Source organism: Kogia breviceps, chromosome 8 (assembly GCF_026419965.1).
Source record: "Kogia breviceps isolate mKogBre1 chromosome 8, mKogBre1 haplotype 1, whole genome shotgun sequence".
NCBI lineage: Eukaryota > Metazoa > Chordata > Mammalia > Artiodactyla > Physeteridae > Kogia > Kogia breviceps.
Genome location: NC_081317.1, coordinates 92,745,962 through 92,761,732, shown reverse-complemented (window position 1 = coordinate 92,761,732; position 15,771 = coordinate 92,745,962). Strand labels below are relative to the sequence as shown.

At 39.9% G+C, this 15,771-nt stretch overlaps 1 protein-coding gene across 4 annotated transcripts in view; it reads right to left on the bottom strand.

Annotated features, from left to right (window-relative positions):
- TGFBR1 (transforming growth factor beta receptor 1) overlaps positions 1 to 15,771 on the bottom strand; it is a 67,288-nt gene that overhangs the window by 33,056 nt on the left and 18,461 nt on the right. The window contains exon 1 of one of the 4 annotated variants that reach the window (XM_067039760.1): positions 2,078 to 2,126. The exons of the other annotated variants lie outside the window; for them this stretch is intronic. The gene's annotated coding sequence lies outside the window, so the exon portion shown is untranslated. Of the gene's footprint in view, positions 1 to 2,077; positions 2,127 to 15,771 lie in introns of those variants that run through there. 4 annotated transcript variants of the gene reach the window in all.

Genomic DNA, 15,771 nt, shown 5'->3' with positions numbered 1-15,771 from the left:
CATGTGCTGTCATACATCATTGCTAAGCTATGGAGTGCACCTGTGCTACTGCACTGGGCGAGGACATCTGGAAGCTTGTACTGGGTTTCTCCTGGACTTTGCCCCATGAGCCTTCCCTTTTCCTTTAGATGATTTTAATATGTATCTTTCCACTGTAATAAATAAAAACCACGAGTATAACAGCTTTTCTGGGTCCTATGAGTTCTTCTAGGAAATCATCAAGCTGGAGGATGGTCTTGAGGACCCCTAACTCATATGCTAAACCCAAACTCAAGGAACATCAGCATTACCTCAAGCAGCTGCTTCCTGGTTGCTAGCTTAATTAGCATGCTTGTCTATTATCTTTACAGACCAGCAAAGTTTTACCTTAATCATTATAAAAATTCTTTTCTTTCTCCATAAATAATTCAGTTCTTTGAACTAAATCCTCCCAAGCATGAAGAGAATTCAAAAAAAGTATAAGAATAAGATACAGTTATAATCTAACATTTAAAAGATTGTTAAAAGAGACAGTAGTTTATTCATGGTGAGGTTTGGCAGTGATTGTAGGTTCCCTGGGGATAATTTCCTAAGGAGGGATTCTGAACCAGGAATCCATGGACTGGCTTCACGGATACAAGGATCCCATGAAACTGTAGGCCAAATGTTGTATGTATTTACCTTTTCAAGGAGAAGGTTTATAGCTTTCAACAGAACCACAGAATGGTCTATCACCCACAAAAAATTAAAACCACCACAGGAGATTGTCATTATTCTCTCCCAAATCCTCTTTACTCATGATTAATCATTCAATCAATGTTTTCTAAGCATTAGCTTTAACAGCTGCTCTACCAAAAGCTTAGTATACAAAGATTTATAACTCATGGTCATAGCCCTTGAGGAGTTCCAACAACTAGTGGAGAACATTACAATACACTGTGGTAATTGCTACATATAAAAATACTACCATGAATACCTCTCCCTGTTCTACAATCTTCATGGCTCCCTTAGAGTATATGAAATAAGAGCTAAACAGTGGGTCTAGCAATTAAAACTTCTATTTTGGGGTTCCAACTTCCTGCTCACATTACAAATGCTATCCTGGGCCATACATATCTCATCATTATAATAATCATATCTTTCATGACCTTGGTCTTTACACATACTATCTCTCTGCCTACTTGAAACCCACCCTCTCATCTTCTTTTTTTTTTTCTTTTTTTGCAGTATGCTGGCCTTTCACTGTTGTGGCCTCTCCCGTTGCGGAGCACAGGCTCCGGACGCACAGGCTCAGTGGCCATGGCTCACGGGCCTAGCCACTCCGCGGCATGTGGGGTCTTCCCGGATCAGGGCATGAATCTGTGTCCCCTGCATCCGCAGGCGGACTCTCAACCACTGCGCCACCAGGAAGCCTCCTCACCCTCTCATCTTTTAAGAACCTATTCAAACAAGATCTTTTCCATGATGTGATCTAAACCTCTCCCCTACCCATAAGACAACAGAGTGACTCCTTTCCATTTTTTCCCATAGCCCTCTTTGCATACCTTTAGGTTAGCACAAATCAATCTATTTACACTTTGCCATTAAAGTGTCTCTCATTACATTAAGAAGGGCCAAGTTTTTAAAATTTGTTTTATTTTCCCATCTTTGAATCCTATACTCCTAGACAGTGATCAGCAAATTATTTGCAAGGGAGACCTTCAAGATGGCAGAGGAGTGAGACCTGGAGATCGCCTTCCTCCCCACAAATACATCAGAAATACATCTACTACATGCGGAACAACTCCTATAGAACACCCAACTGAACACTGGCAGAAGACCTCAGACTTCCCAAAAGGCAAGAAATGCCACACGTACCTGGGTAGGGCAAAAGAAAAAAGAAAAAACAGAGACGAAAGAATAGGGAAAGGACCTGCACCTCTGGGAGGGAGCTGTGAAGGAGGAAACATTTCCACACACTAGGAAGCCCCTTCACTGGCTAAGACGGGGTATGGTGGGAGGGAAGCTGCGGAGCCATGGAGGAGAGCGCAGCAACAGGGGCACGGAGGGCAAAACGGAGAGATTCCCGCACAGAGGATCGGTGACAACCAGCACTCACCAGCCTGAGAGGCTTGTCTGCTGCTCACCCGCCAGCCAGGATGGGTGGAGGCTGGGAGCTGAGGCTCGGGCTTCAGAGGTCAGATCCCAGGGAGAGGACTGGGGTTGGCTGCGCGAACACAGCCTGAAGGGGGCTACTGCGCCACAGCTAGCCGGAAGGGAGTCCGGGAAAAAGTCTGGAACTGCCTAAGAGGCAAGAGACCATTTTTCAGGGTACGCAAGGAGAGGGGATTCAGAGCACCGCTTAAACAAGCTCCAGAGATGGGTGCAAGCTGCGGCTATCAGCATGGACACCAGAGACAGACATGAAATGCTAAGGCTGCTACTGCAGCCACCAAAAACCCTGTGTGCAAGCACAGGTCACTAACCACACCTCCTCTCCCAAGACCCTGTCATTCTGCCACTGGCAGGGTCCCGTGGTCCAGGGACAACTGCCTTGGGAGAATATGGCACACTTCAGGCTGTTGCAACGTCACACTGGCCTCTACCGCCACAAGCTCACCCCGCATTCCGTACCCCTCTCCCCGCCTGGCCTGAGCCCCCTAATCAGCTGCTCCTTTAACCCCGTCCTGTCTGAGCGAAGAACAGACGCCCTCAGGTGACCTACACGCAGAGGCAGGGCCAAATCCAAAGCTGAACCCCAAGAGCTGTGGGAAAAAAGAAGAGAAAGGGAAATCTCTCCCAGCAGCCTCAGGAGCAGAGGATTAAATCTCCACGCTCAACTTGATGTACGCCGCATCTGTGGAATACCTGAATAGACAATGAGTTATCCCAAAATTGAGGCGGTGGACTTTGGAAGCAATGATATACATTTTTTTCCTTTTTCTCTTTTTGTGAGTATGTGTGTGTAAGGTTCTTTGTGTGATTTTGTCTGTATAGCTTTGCTTTTACCATTTGTCCTAGGGTTCTATCTGTCCGTTTTTCCTTTTTTGTTTTGTTTTAAGTATAGTTTTTAGTGCTTGTTATCATTGGTGGATTTGTTTTTTGGTTTGGTTGCTCTCTTCTTTTCTAAAAATTACTCTTTAATTTTTTTATTTTTAATAATTATTTTTTATTTTAATAACTGTATTTTATTTTATTGTTTTCTTTCTTTCTTTCTCCCTTTTCGTCTGAGCTGCGTGGCTGACAGGGTATTCGTGCTCCGGCTGGGTGTCAGGCCTGTGCCTCTGAGGTGGGAAAGCCGAGTTCAGGACATAGGTCCACAAGAGACCTCCCGGCTCCATGTAATATCAAACAGCGAAAGCTCTCCCAGAGGTCTCCATCTCAATGCTAAGACCCAGCTCCAGTCAACGACCAGCAAGCTACAGTGCTGGACACCCCATGCCAAACAACTAGCAAGACAGGAACACAACGCTACCCATTAGCAGAGAGGCTGCCTAAAATCATAGTAAGGTCACAGACACCCCAAACACACCACCGGACGTGGTCCTGTCCACCAGAAAGACAAGATCCAGCCTCATTCACCAGAACACAGACACCAGTCCCCTCCACCAGGAAGCCTACACAACCCACTGAACCAACCTTACCCACTGGGGGAAGACACCAAAAACAACGGGAACTATGAACCTGCAGCCTGCGAAAAGGAGACCCCAAACACAGTAAGTTAAGCAAAACGAGATGACAGAGAAACAAACAGCAGATGAAGAAGCAAGGTAAAAATCCACCAGACGTAACAAATGAAGAGGAAATAGGCAGTCTACCTGAAAAAGAATTCAGAATAATGATAGTAAAGATCCAAAATCTTGGAAATAGAATGGAGAAAATACAAGAAACGTTTAACAAGGACCTAGAAGAACTAAAGAGCAAACAGTGACAAACAACACAATAAATGAAACTTAAAATTCTCTAGAAGGGATCAACAGCAGAATAACTGAGGTAGAAGAACAGATAAGTGACCTGGAAGATAAAATAGTGGAAATAACTACTGCAGAGCAGAATAAAGAAAAAAGAATGAAAAGAATTGAGGACAGTCTCAGAGACCTCTGCAACAACATTAAACGCACAAACATTTGAATTATAGGGGTCCCAGAAGACGAAGAGAAAAAAGGGACTGAGAAAATATTTGAAGAGATTATAGTTGAAAACATACCTAATATGGGAAAGGAAATAGTTAATCAAGTCCAGGAAGTGCAGAGTCCCATACAGGGTAAATCCAAGGAGAAACACGCCAAGACACATATTCAAACAATCAAAAATTAAATACAAATAAAAAATACTAAAAGCAGCAAGGGAAAAACAACAAATAACATACAAGGGAATATCCATAAGGTTAACAGCTGATCTTTCAGCAGGAACTATGCAAGCCACAAGGGAGTGGCAGGGCATATTTAAAGTGATGAAAGGGAAAAACCTACAACCAACATTACCAGTAAGGATCTCATTCGGATTCAACTGACAAGTTAAAACCTTTACAGACAAGCAAAAGCTAAGAGAATTCAGCACCACAAAACCAGCTATACAACAAATGCTAAAGAAACTTCTGTAGGCAGGAAACACAGGAAAAGGAAAAGACCTAGTAACAAACCCAAAACAATTAAGAAAATGGTAATAGCAACATACCTATCGATAACTACCTTAAATGTAAATGGATTAAATGCTCCAACCAAAAGACACAGACTGGCTGAATGGATACAAAAACAAGACCTGTATATGCTGTCTACAAGAGACCCACTTCAGATCTAAGGACACATACAGACTGAAAGTGAGGGGAGGGAAAGATATTCCATGCAAATGGAAATCAAAAGAAAGCTGCAGTAGCAATTCTCATATCAGACAAAATAGACTTTAAAAGAAAAACTATTACAAGAGACAAAGAAGGACACTACATAATGATCAAGGGATCAATCCAAGAAGAAGATATAACAACTGTAAATATTTATGCACCCAACATAGGAGCACCTCAATACATAAGGCAAATGCTAACAGCCATAAAAAGAGAGATCAACAGTAACACAATAATAATAGGGGAATTTAACACCCCACTTTCACCAACGGACAGATCATCCAAAATGAAAATAAATAAGGAAACACAAGCTTTAAATGATACATTAAACAAGATGGACTTAATTGATATTTATAGGACATTCCATTCAAAAACAACAGAATACACTTTCTTCTCAAGTGCTAATGGAACATTCTCCAGGATAGAAAATATCTTGGGTCACAAGTCAAGCCTCAGTAAATTTAAGAAAATTGAAATCATATCAGGTATCTTTTCCGACCACAACCCTATGAGACTAGATATCGATTACAGGAAAAAATCTGTAAAGAATACAAACACATGAAGGCTAAACAATACACTACTAAATAACCAAGAGATCACTGAAGAAATCAAAGAGGAAATCAAAAAATACCTAGAAACAAATGACAATGAAAACATGACAACCCAAAACTTAAGGGATGCAGCAAAAGCAGTTCTAAGAAGGAAGTTTAGAGCAATACATCCCTACCTCAAGAAACAAGAAACATCTCAAATAAACAACCTAACCTTACATCTAAAGCAATGAGAGAAAAAGGAACAAAAGAACCCCCAAAGTTGGCAGAAGGAAAGAATCATAAAGATCAGATGAGAAATAAATGAAAAAGAAATGAAGGAAACTAGAGCAAAGCTCAACAAAACAAAAAGCTGGTTCTTTGAGAAGATAAACAAAATTGATAAACCGTTACCCAGACTCATCAAGAAAAAAAGGGAGAAGACTCAAATCAATAGAATTAGAAATGAAAAAGAAGTAACAACTGACACTGCAGAAATACAAAGGATCATGAGAGATTACTACAGCGACTATATGCCAAAAAAATGGACAACCTGGAAGAAATGGACAAATTCTTAGAAAAGCACAACTTTCCGAGACTGAACCAGGAAGAAATAGAAAATATAAACAGACCAATCTCAAGAAATGAAATTGAGACTGTGATTAAAAATCTTCCAACAAACAAAAGCCCAGGACCAAATGGCTTCACAGGAGAATTCAATCAAACATTTAGGGAAGCACTAACACCTATCCTTCTCAAACTCTTCCAAACTATAGCAGAGGGAGGAACACTCCCAAACTCATTCTATGAGGCCACCATCACCCTGACACCAAAACCAGACAAAGATGTCACAAAGAAAGAAAACTACAGGCCAATATCACTCATGAACATAGATGCAAAAATCCTCAACAAAATACTAGCAAACAGAATCCAACAGCACATTAAAAGGATCATACACCATGATCAAGTGGGGTTTATCCCAGGAATGGAAGGATTCTTCAATATACACAAATCCATCAATGTGATACACCATATTAACAAACTGAAGGATAAAAACCATATGATTATCTCAATAGATGCAGAAAAAGCTTTTGACAAAATTCAACACCCATTTATGATAAAAACACTACAGAAAGTAGGCATAGAGGGAACTTACCCCAACATAATAAAGGCCATATATGACAAACCCACAGCCAACATCATTTTCAACGGTGAAAAACTGAAACCATTTCCACTAAGATCAGGAACAAGACAAGGTTGTCCACTCTCACCACTACTGTTCAACATAGTTTTGCAAGTTTTAGCCACAGCAATCAGAGAAGAAAAAGAAATAAAAGAAATCCAAATCGAAAAGAAGAAATAAAGCTGTCACTGTTTACAGATGACATGATACTATACATAGAGAATCCTAAAGATGCTACCAGGAAACTACTAGAGCTAATCAACGAATTTGGTAAAGTAGCAGGATACAAAATTAATGCACAGAAATGTATTGCATTCCTATACTCTAATGATGAAAAATCTAAAAGAGAAATTAAGGAAACACTCCCATTTACCACTGCAACAAAAAGAATAAAATACCTAGGAATAAACCTGCCTAAGGAGACAAAAGACCTGTATGCAGAAAACTGTGAGACACTGATGAAAGAAATTAAAGATGATAACAAATAGATGGAGAGATATACCATGTTCTTGGATTGGAAGAGTCAACATTGTGAAAATGACTCTACTACCCAAAGAAATCTACAGATTCAGTGCAATTCCTATCAAACTACCAATGGCATTTTTCACAGAACTAGAACAAAAAATTCCACAATTTGTATGGAAACACAAAAGACCCCGAATAATCAAAGCAATACTGAGAAAGAAAAACGGAGCTGGAGGAATCAGGCTCCCTGACTTCAGACTATACTAGAAAGCTACAGTAACCAAGACAGTATGGTACTGGCACAAAAACATAAATATAGATCAATGGAACAAGATAGAAAGCCCAGAGATAAACCCACACACATATGGTCACCTTATTTTTGATAAAGGAGGCAAGAATATACAATGGAGAAAACACAGCCTCTTCAATAAGTGGTGCTGGGTAAACTGGACAGGTACATGTAGAAGAATTAAATTAGAACACTCCCTAACACCACACACAAAAATAAACTCAAAATGGATTAAAGACCTAAATGTAAGGCCAGACACTATAAAACTCTTAGAGGAAAACACAGACAGAACACTCTATGACATAAATCACAGCAAGATCCTTTTTGACCCACCTCCTAGAGAAATGGAATAGAAACAAAAATAAACAAATGGGACCTAATGAAGCTTAAAAGCTTTTGCACAGCTGAGGAAACCATAAACAAGACAAAAAGACAACCCTCAGAACAGGAGAAAATATTTGCAAATGAAGCAACTGACAAAGGATTAGTCTTCAAAATTTACAAGCAGCTCATGCAACTCCGTATCAAAAAAACAAACAACCCAATCCAAAAATGGGCAGAAGACCTAAATAGACACTTCTCCAAAGAAGATATACAGATAGCCAACAAACACATGAAAGGATGCTCAACATCAGTAATCATTAGAGAAATGCAAATCAAAACTACAATGAGATATCACCTCACACCAATCAGAATGGCCATCATCAAAAAATCTACAATGAATGCTGGAGAGGGTGTGGAGAAAAGGGAACCCTTTTGCACTGCTGGTGGGAATGTAAATTGATACAGCCACCATGGAGAACAGTATGGAGGTTCCTTAAAAAACTAAAAATATAACTACCATACGACCCAGCAATCCCACTACTGGGCATATACCCTGAGAAAACCATAATTCAAAAAGAGTCATGTACCACAGTGTTCACTGCAGCTCTATTTGCAATAGCCAGGACATGGAAAAACCTAAGTGTCCATCAACAGATGAATGGTTAAAGAAGATGTGGCACGGGCTTCCCTGGTGGCGCAGTGGTTGAGAGTCCACCTGCTGATGCAGGGCACATGGGTTCGTGCCCTGGACCGGGAAGTTCCCACATGACGCAGAGCGGCTGGGCCCATGAGCCATGGCCGCTGAGCCTGTGCGTCCGGAGCCTGTGCTCCGCAACCGGAGAGGCCACAACAGTGAGAGGCCCGCGTACTGCAAAAAAAAAAAAAAGATGTGGCACATATATACAATGGAATGTTACTCAGTCATAAAAAGAAACGAAATGGAATTATTTGTAGTGAGGTGGATGGACCTAGAGCCTGCTTTCCAGAGTGAAGTAAGTCAGAAAGAGAAAAACAAATACCGTATGCTAACACATATATATGGAATCTAAAAAAAAAAAAAATGGATATGAAGAACCTAGGGGCAGGACTGGAATAAAGACGCAGATGTAGAGAATGGACTTGAGGACACAGAGAGTGGGAAGTGTAAGCTGGGACGAAGTGAGAGAGTGGCATGGACATATATACACTACCAAATGTAAAATAGATAGCTAGTGGGAAGCAGCCACATAACACAGGGAGATCAGCTCGGTGCTTTGTGGCCACCTAGACGGGTGGGATAGGGAGGGTGGGAGGGAGACCCAAGAGGAGGGGATATGGGGATATATGTATATGTATAGCTGATTCACTTTGTTATACAGCAGAAAGTAACACACCATTGTAAAGCAATTATACTCCAAAAAAGATGTTAAAAAAATAAATAAAATTTTAAAAATTTCTTTAAAAGAAAGAAAAATATTTGCCAGGGACTTCCCTGATAGTCCAGTGGTTAAGACTGGGTGCCTCCACTGCAGTGGGGATGCAAGTTCGATCCCTGGTCAGGGAACTATGATCCCACATGCTGCGCTGCGCAGCCAAAAAAAAAATGAAATTTTTTTTTTTTTTTTTTTTTTTTTTTTTGCCAAAGCAGTGTTTCCCGAACAGGAGGTCACAGATATGTTGGGAGTAGAAGGGCAGTCTAAAATTGTATACAAAAAAATTTTTTTTAATTTATTTATTATTTTTGGCTACGTTGGGTCTTCATTGCTGTGGGCTCTCTCTAGTTGTGGTGAGCAGAGGGGCTATTCTTCATTGCGGTGTGCGGGCTTTTCATTGCAGTGGCTTCTCCTGTTCTGGAGCATGGGCTCTAGAGTGCAGGCTCAGTAGTTGTGGCATGCGGACTCAGTAGTTGTGGTGCACGGGCTTAGTTGCTCCGCGGCATGTGGGATCTTCCCAGACCAGGGCTTGAACCCGTGTCCCTTGCATTGGCAGGCAGATTCTTAACCACTGTGTCACCAGGGAAGCCCCTCCAAATTTTTTTTTTTTTTTTTTTTTTTTTGCGGTATGCGGGCCTCTCACTGTTGTGGCCTCTCCCGTTGCAGGGCACAGGCTCCGGACACGCAGGCTCAGCGGCCATGGCTCACAGGCCCAGCCACTCCATGGCATGTGGGAATCTTCCTGGACTGGGGCACAAACCCGTGTCCCCTTCATTGGCAGGTGGACTCTCAACCACTGCACCACCAGGGAAGCCCCAAAATTTAAAAAATATTTTTATTTAAAAGATAATCTAAGATGAATGATAAACATTCTGGATCATGAGTAACTGCTATCTAAACAAGTACTGTCAGTAGGCTTTCACTGCTGCTTCTTCAGCTAGGTTAAGATCTTCAAATGTCCTCTTTGCACACTCTACGAGCAAGGGTTTCATAGTAACTGTAATTTTTTTTTTTTTTTTTTTTTTTTTTTTTGCGGTATGCGGGCCTCTCACTGTTGTGGCCTCTCCCGTTGCGGAGCACAGGCTCCGGACGCGCAGGCCTAGCGGCCATGGCTCACGGGCTTAGTTGCTCCGCGGCATGTGGGATCTTCCCGGACCAGGGCACGAACCCGTGTCTCCTGCATCGGCAGGCGGATTCTCAACCACTGCGCCACCAGGGAAGCCCCAGTAACTGTAATTTAAAGAGTGTAAAGTACAGGCAACTTGAATCATCAAAGCATATGGTGATATAGGCATGATATATTTATGGTATTTTCAAAAGCCAATACCAAATACACACTACAAGTATTACATGGGTCCCACCTCTGTAGTACAATCTGCCGAAGTTCATTAGCAGTAAATGTGGTTCTAAGTATGCAATGACATTTTTCCATTCTCACTTCCAACATTAATTGTGTTAGAGAGCCATTTAACATCAGCAAGTGAACATAACAGTTGACATCTCATTAAAATTGGTATTTGAGGAATGTGTGCGGGCAAGTGTTTTGTTAGTTATGAGGTCTGATAAACCTGAACTTACAAAAGCCTTGAAGAAATTAATACCACCTTGCACAACATTACATCTGAGAATCAGCACTTGCAGTTTTCAGTATCACTGAAGTTAAAATATAGAACCAGATTTAAAATGGAATCAGACCCAAGGCTATTTTTTTCTACTGTGAAACCTAAATATCATCCGTCACACTGAATAACTGTATTAATTTTAATTTTTTGGCTTTGTATAATTGTCTTTATATTTAATTTGCAGACTTGGTTTATAGTTGTCAATGATCCAAAAACGAAGATTTTATATCTACTTTCATTGTCTGTACAACTACTATGAAAAATACTTTGCATTTTTCTTTTAAAAGGGGTCATTACATTATGGCAAGTTTGAGAAAGTCAGTACTAAAAAAGAGCTTCTTTTAACAAGAGTCTTTCAATAAGAAGAACAGATCTCTAGATAAATAAAAACATCATATGACATAATGCTTAACCAGGTTTATTTAACGGGTTTATTTAACGGGTTTATTCTTGAGGGAATTTAAAAATTCTACTGCAGTACTCTACATCAGTCTTAATTAAATATAAAGTTGCTGTTAAATGTGTATGATATAGGAATATAGTTTAGGGAAAAAATAAAACAGAAATTTAAAAATTCCCATGAATTCAGGAGCTTTAATTCCCATTATTTAAAAATCCAAATTTATTTCATTAGTAGATCTGACCCCTAGCTACCTCCCTTTTATTAAACTAGGTTATTGTTTTGTTTTTTTAATTTTTAAATCCATGTACAGGGCAAAATTTCTATCTATAAAAAAAAGTATACAAGATGTCTTATTCCCACCCCAGAGCCCAAGTTTCCCCTCCTCCACAGCACCCTTTTAACACCAGCCCATCAACTGGGCTCTTTCATTTCATTCTGCAGTTTTTCACTGAGCATCTCTATATGCCAGGTGCTATGCAGGCTGTGGGGTGTAAGGAGTTCACTAGGGTGAATGAGTAAGGCATTAAACAGATCATTCAAATCCAGAGTCCTGAGCAGGCTGATCAAAGTGCTTCAAATATGCTGAGGTATAAGAAAGATCAAGAAAAGCTTTGCAGGATATTCAAGTCAGAACTGGAGGAAATGTCAATTTGCCAGATAGATGAAGGTAGGGAAGCTGTTTTGACAGGGTTTTCTTCCTCAGCGGCAAGATTTCATCCTCGTGACTAGTATCTCAAATGTTAATAAGATCATCAGATTTAAATAACTATTCAATATGCTAACCACAATGGTTTCATTTCATCAGCAAAATGAATATAATACCTTCCTGACCTATTTCATCATCTCACTGAGATTATCAAATGAGATACATTAACATATTCTGAAACTAATATAAATTATGTGAACATACAGAATTATCACATACAATACACAGCATTGTTCCAAACGTGATTTTTATCTGTAGGCCACCAAAGAAACACCTCTTGCCAAATGTAGTGCCTAAATTCCACTGTGGAATCCTGTACTGACAGAACCACACAAAAACTTGAAAATTATCTAGTTCTAATGCAGTTCTACCATTTTACTAATGAAGAAACCAAAACTTATGAGTACAAAATGACTTATAACAATATTCTACCCAACCTAAGGTGGATATGAGTAAATTATCATCATGAACCTGAATAAGTATATGTGGTTCTTTTCTATACTGGTATCCATAAGTGAAGTAACTCAAACTTTTCAATGGTACAGCTTCCTGTTGACTTTTCTGCTTGATTGCAAAGGTAAGAACTAAACTCCCTGTTTAGTGCCTTTCTCCTACCTTGGCCACCTTTTGCTTCTGTGCCCCAATCTCTACTAGTAGTCACAGCTTCCTCAATTCTAAGATGCACATTTTCCCACACTTTAACATTTTGGAAATCTGCACTTGTGTCACAATCAAGGTTGAACAAAAACACAAAACTCTAGCCTCTAGACAGAAAGGTAAGACATGATGTACTTGTTACAACCTATACATGTGCAAACTTGCCTATGCATGGAAGGTATTACTCAGTTAATCATCACTTTAACTATTTGCACTGGTAGCTCTCCTGCAACTAAAATTTAACTTAAGCTTGATCCCTATTAAAATGTATTTATTCACAAAGATTTCTCTGTGATTCAGCACTGCAATGAAAAGTTACTGTGTTCACAGAAAACTGTCAGTCCCAGGCCAGGAATACAATTATTAGCAGTAGAAATTTCCAAATATTGCAGAATAGATCATAGAATTACCGAGTTTGAAGATGTTGGTGTGATGTGAAGGACTGTCAAAAACCAAACATCTAGCTGTCAAGGGAAGTGGCAAGAGTAAAAAGAGCAGAACCCCTGGGGTTATCATTTTCACTATATTCTAGTATCAGAGGGATAAATTCCAAGTTGAGATTCTGGCTCTTGGTCCCATCTATAAAGGAAATTTCCATGATTCCTTCATTTCAGTGTATCCAGCGGTCACATATCAAGGCATTATTACTTCTACCTAATACCAGGGCTACCAAGGGTTGATTCACAAGCCCTTATATCTGTCAATGGAAAGGTAGACAGCCTGTGAATAGTATATGGAACAGGCATTTCTATAAGCCTTGTTGATGAAATAAAAATTAGTGCCAGAAACTTTGTCTTCCCAGGCCTAAAGTGACAGTGTCTATACAACTTACCCTTCTTTTTAGGCATACCCTTCAATACTCTTTCCTTTTTCAACTCTTGTTATTTGGTCTCTCTATCCTTCTATCACCCATATTCCCCCATCAAGAAGTAGACTGAAACATCTCATTGAAATTCACTAGTGATGCCCTTTTGATTGAATTCATTCTTTTCTAAATATTTTAGGACATGAGACACACTGACAACCTCCTGTCTCAGTCACATGACACTGCGCCCACCAGCACACTCAGCCCTTTGCTGCAGCTCACATCTGTCTCTAAACTCCCCGTTCCTTGCACTTGTGCTCCAAACTCCTTTTCTAACTACCTTCCAGGGCGTACTTTGGCTTACCTGTTTGTGCAAAGTCAACACATTCAAAACCAAATACAGCATTATTCCTCCAAGAGTGGTATCTGTGATAAAAAAAAGGCCCCTGGAAGGATTCAGAGGTTTTTTTCTTGCTAAGACATAAGACAGATCAGCAGCTAAAAAGGAACAGGAGGATGAAGACTGCTCTCACCAGACACTGGATTCCAATCTTTTCACCACTCTGACTTTGCTGGTAATGACACTTCTTTCCCTTACCCTGTCTATTACAGCACAGTTATTCTTTACAGCACAGTCAGTATTTCCAAATATAACAAATACACACCAACAGACAGTTAAAGCAACTAACACGCACAATGTGTTTTATTCAGTCTGCTTAGCTAGCTTAAAAGCAGAAGATCACGCCATTGCTGGCAAAGGCAAAGGCAAACGCAAAAGTTCAAAGTTAAATCCTTTCCAGTACTAATGTCAATTTACCATCTAGTCTACTGGTCTACTCGAGCTTCTCTGAGTAAACCACCTTTCTCTCTTCTCTCCATTCCTATCTCAAGGAGGCCTATCTATCCTCTCCTTTTCTCCCTCTTCCAAGTCTAGGGAACCACACAGGTTCTCTTCCTCTTTTTAAAATATGCTGCATATCTCTATAAACAAGGCTAAAACCCTGTCCACAACTCCCTCTAGCCTACTGCTAAGGGCTTTGTTCCTCAAAGGATTCAGTGGTTCTTCTTAACTCCACACCCTCTGGGTTGCTCTGCAGCAGTAATGTCAACGTGAGCTTATCAAAATAACAGCACCGTACATTGTGAAAGTAAGTTCTCCTTTAGTCTGGATAACATTTCACTCCTAAATGTTGGGCTTCAAAACAAAAACCTGACTTTTCCAAACATTTCTTCAGATAAATTCCATTTACTTCTGTCACCTTTAAAGCACTTCAGAAGAATCATTTATATAATTCAACCAACAAATGAGGGCACTTTGAAATTCTCAATCACTTGGTTTTCACAATACCTCCATTTTCTAGTCTCCAAAGCTCCACAAAATTAGCTGATATAATGTTAACTGTTATCAGAGAAAAGCACACTAGGAAAAGGCTGCCTAAATGGCAAGATGAGATTTAATAGGGGCAATTACTACAAAGGCCTTCACTTAGGTTCAAACTAAACTGCACAAGTGCAGGATAATTGCTTAGTAGATTTGGGGAATCTGTTTAAGAACAGATTTTAAAAGAGTCAACAACATTTACTGTTAACTGTAGCCATGGTGATGGGGGAGACAGAGGGAGAACTGGGCACAAAATCCCACAAATGTCCCACAAATATAACAACTAATCAGTAAGTGTTACTTGAATATCAATCTGCCATCTAAATGAGTCAGAGAATCAAAGAATTAATTCAGCAAAGTTTGATCTGAAAGATACCATAGCTGTGAAGACAATCTCATTTTATAGATGTAGCAACTGAGTCAATTTATCTTATTCCAATACTAAATCAAATCATGAGGTCAGGATGTGGTAAAGTTTGTTTCATAAAGAATCATTTCCTAACTACAGCTCCTCCCTACAATGGAATTGGCTGCTCAGAAGGTTATGACTTCCCTTTCATTAGAGATATTTAAGCAGAGGCTTAATGACCAATAGCCAGAGTTCATGAAGTAGGGATCTTCTGTAATAAATGAAAAGTTAGTCCAAAACTCAACAATCCTTTAAATAGTAAGATTCTATTATTTTACAAGTTACATCAAATATTAAATATCCATGTTTTCATTTTTTGACCTAGTTCAACTTAACATCTTCAAGGTACAATAACTACAGCAGTGCACCTCGTTTTATAATAGTTTATTCTTTTTCCTCCATTAAACTATGAACTGCTTCAGGTCAGGAACTAGTTTAATGCTTTAAGCATCTCCGCATCCCTAGATCCTGGCACACAGGAGAGATCCAGTATGTGTTTCTTAAAAAAACATCCAAGGAATATCTCTTTAGTATGTGACTGGTTGCTACTAGCAGGGTCCTCAATAAAATGGCCAAGCAAGCAAATTTTCTTTTACCCCTTACTACCTTCATTTTTGAAATCCTTTCCCCAATTCTCAGTGCTCTCCTTTCAACTGTCCAAAATTCCCACGTAGGTGCCTCTCAAGTCCATTTGATGTAAAATATCCCATTGCCCAGAATAACTTCTCTCATCATATAAATGGAGGACAACCCAACACTATCAAAATTACAAATGAACATACCCTCT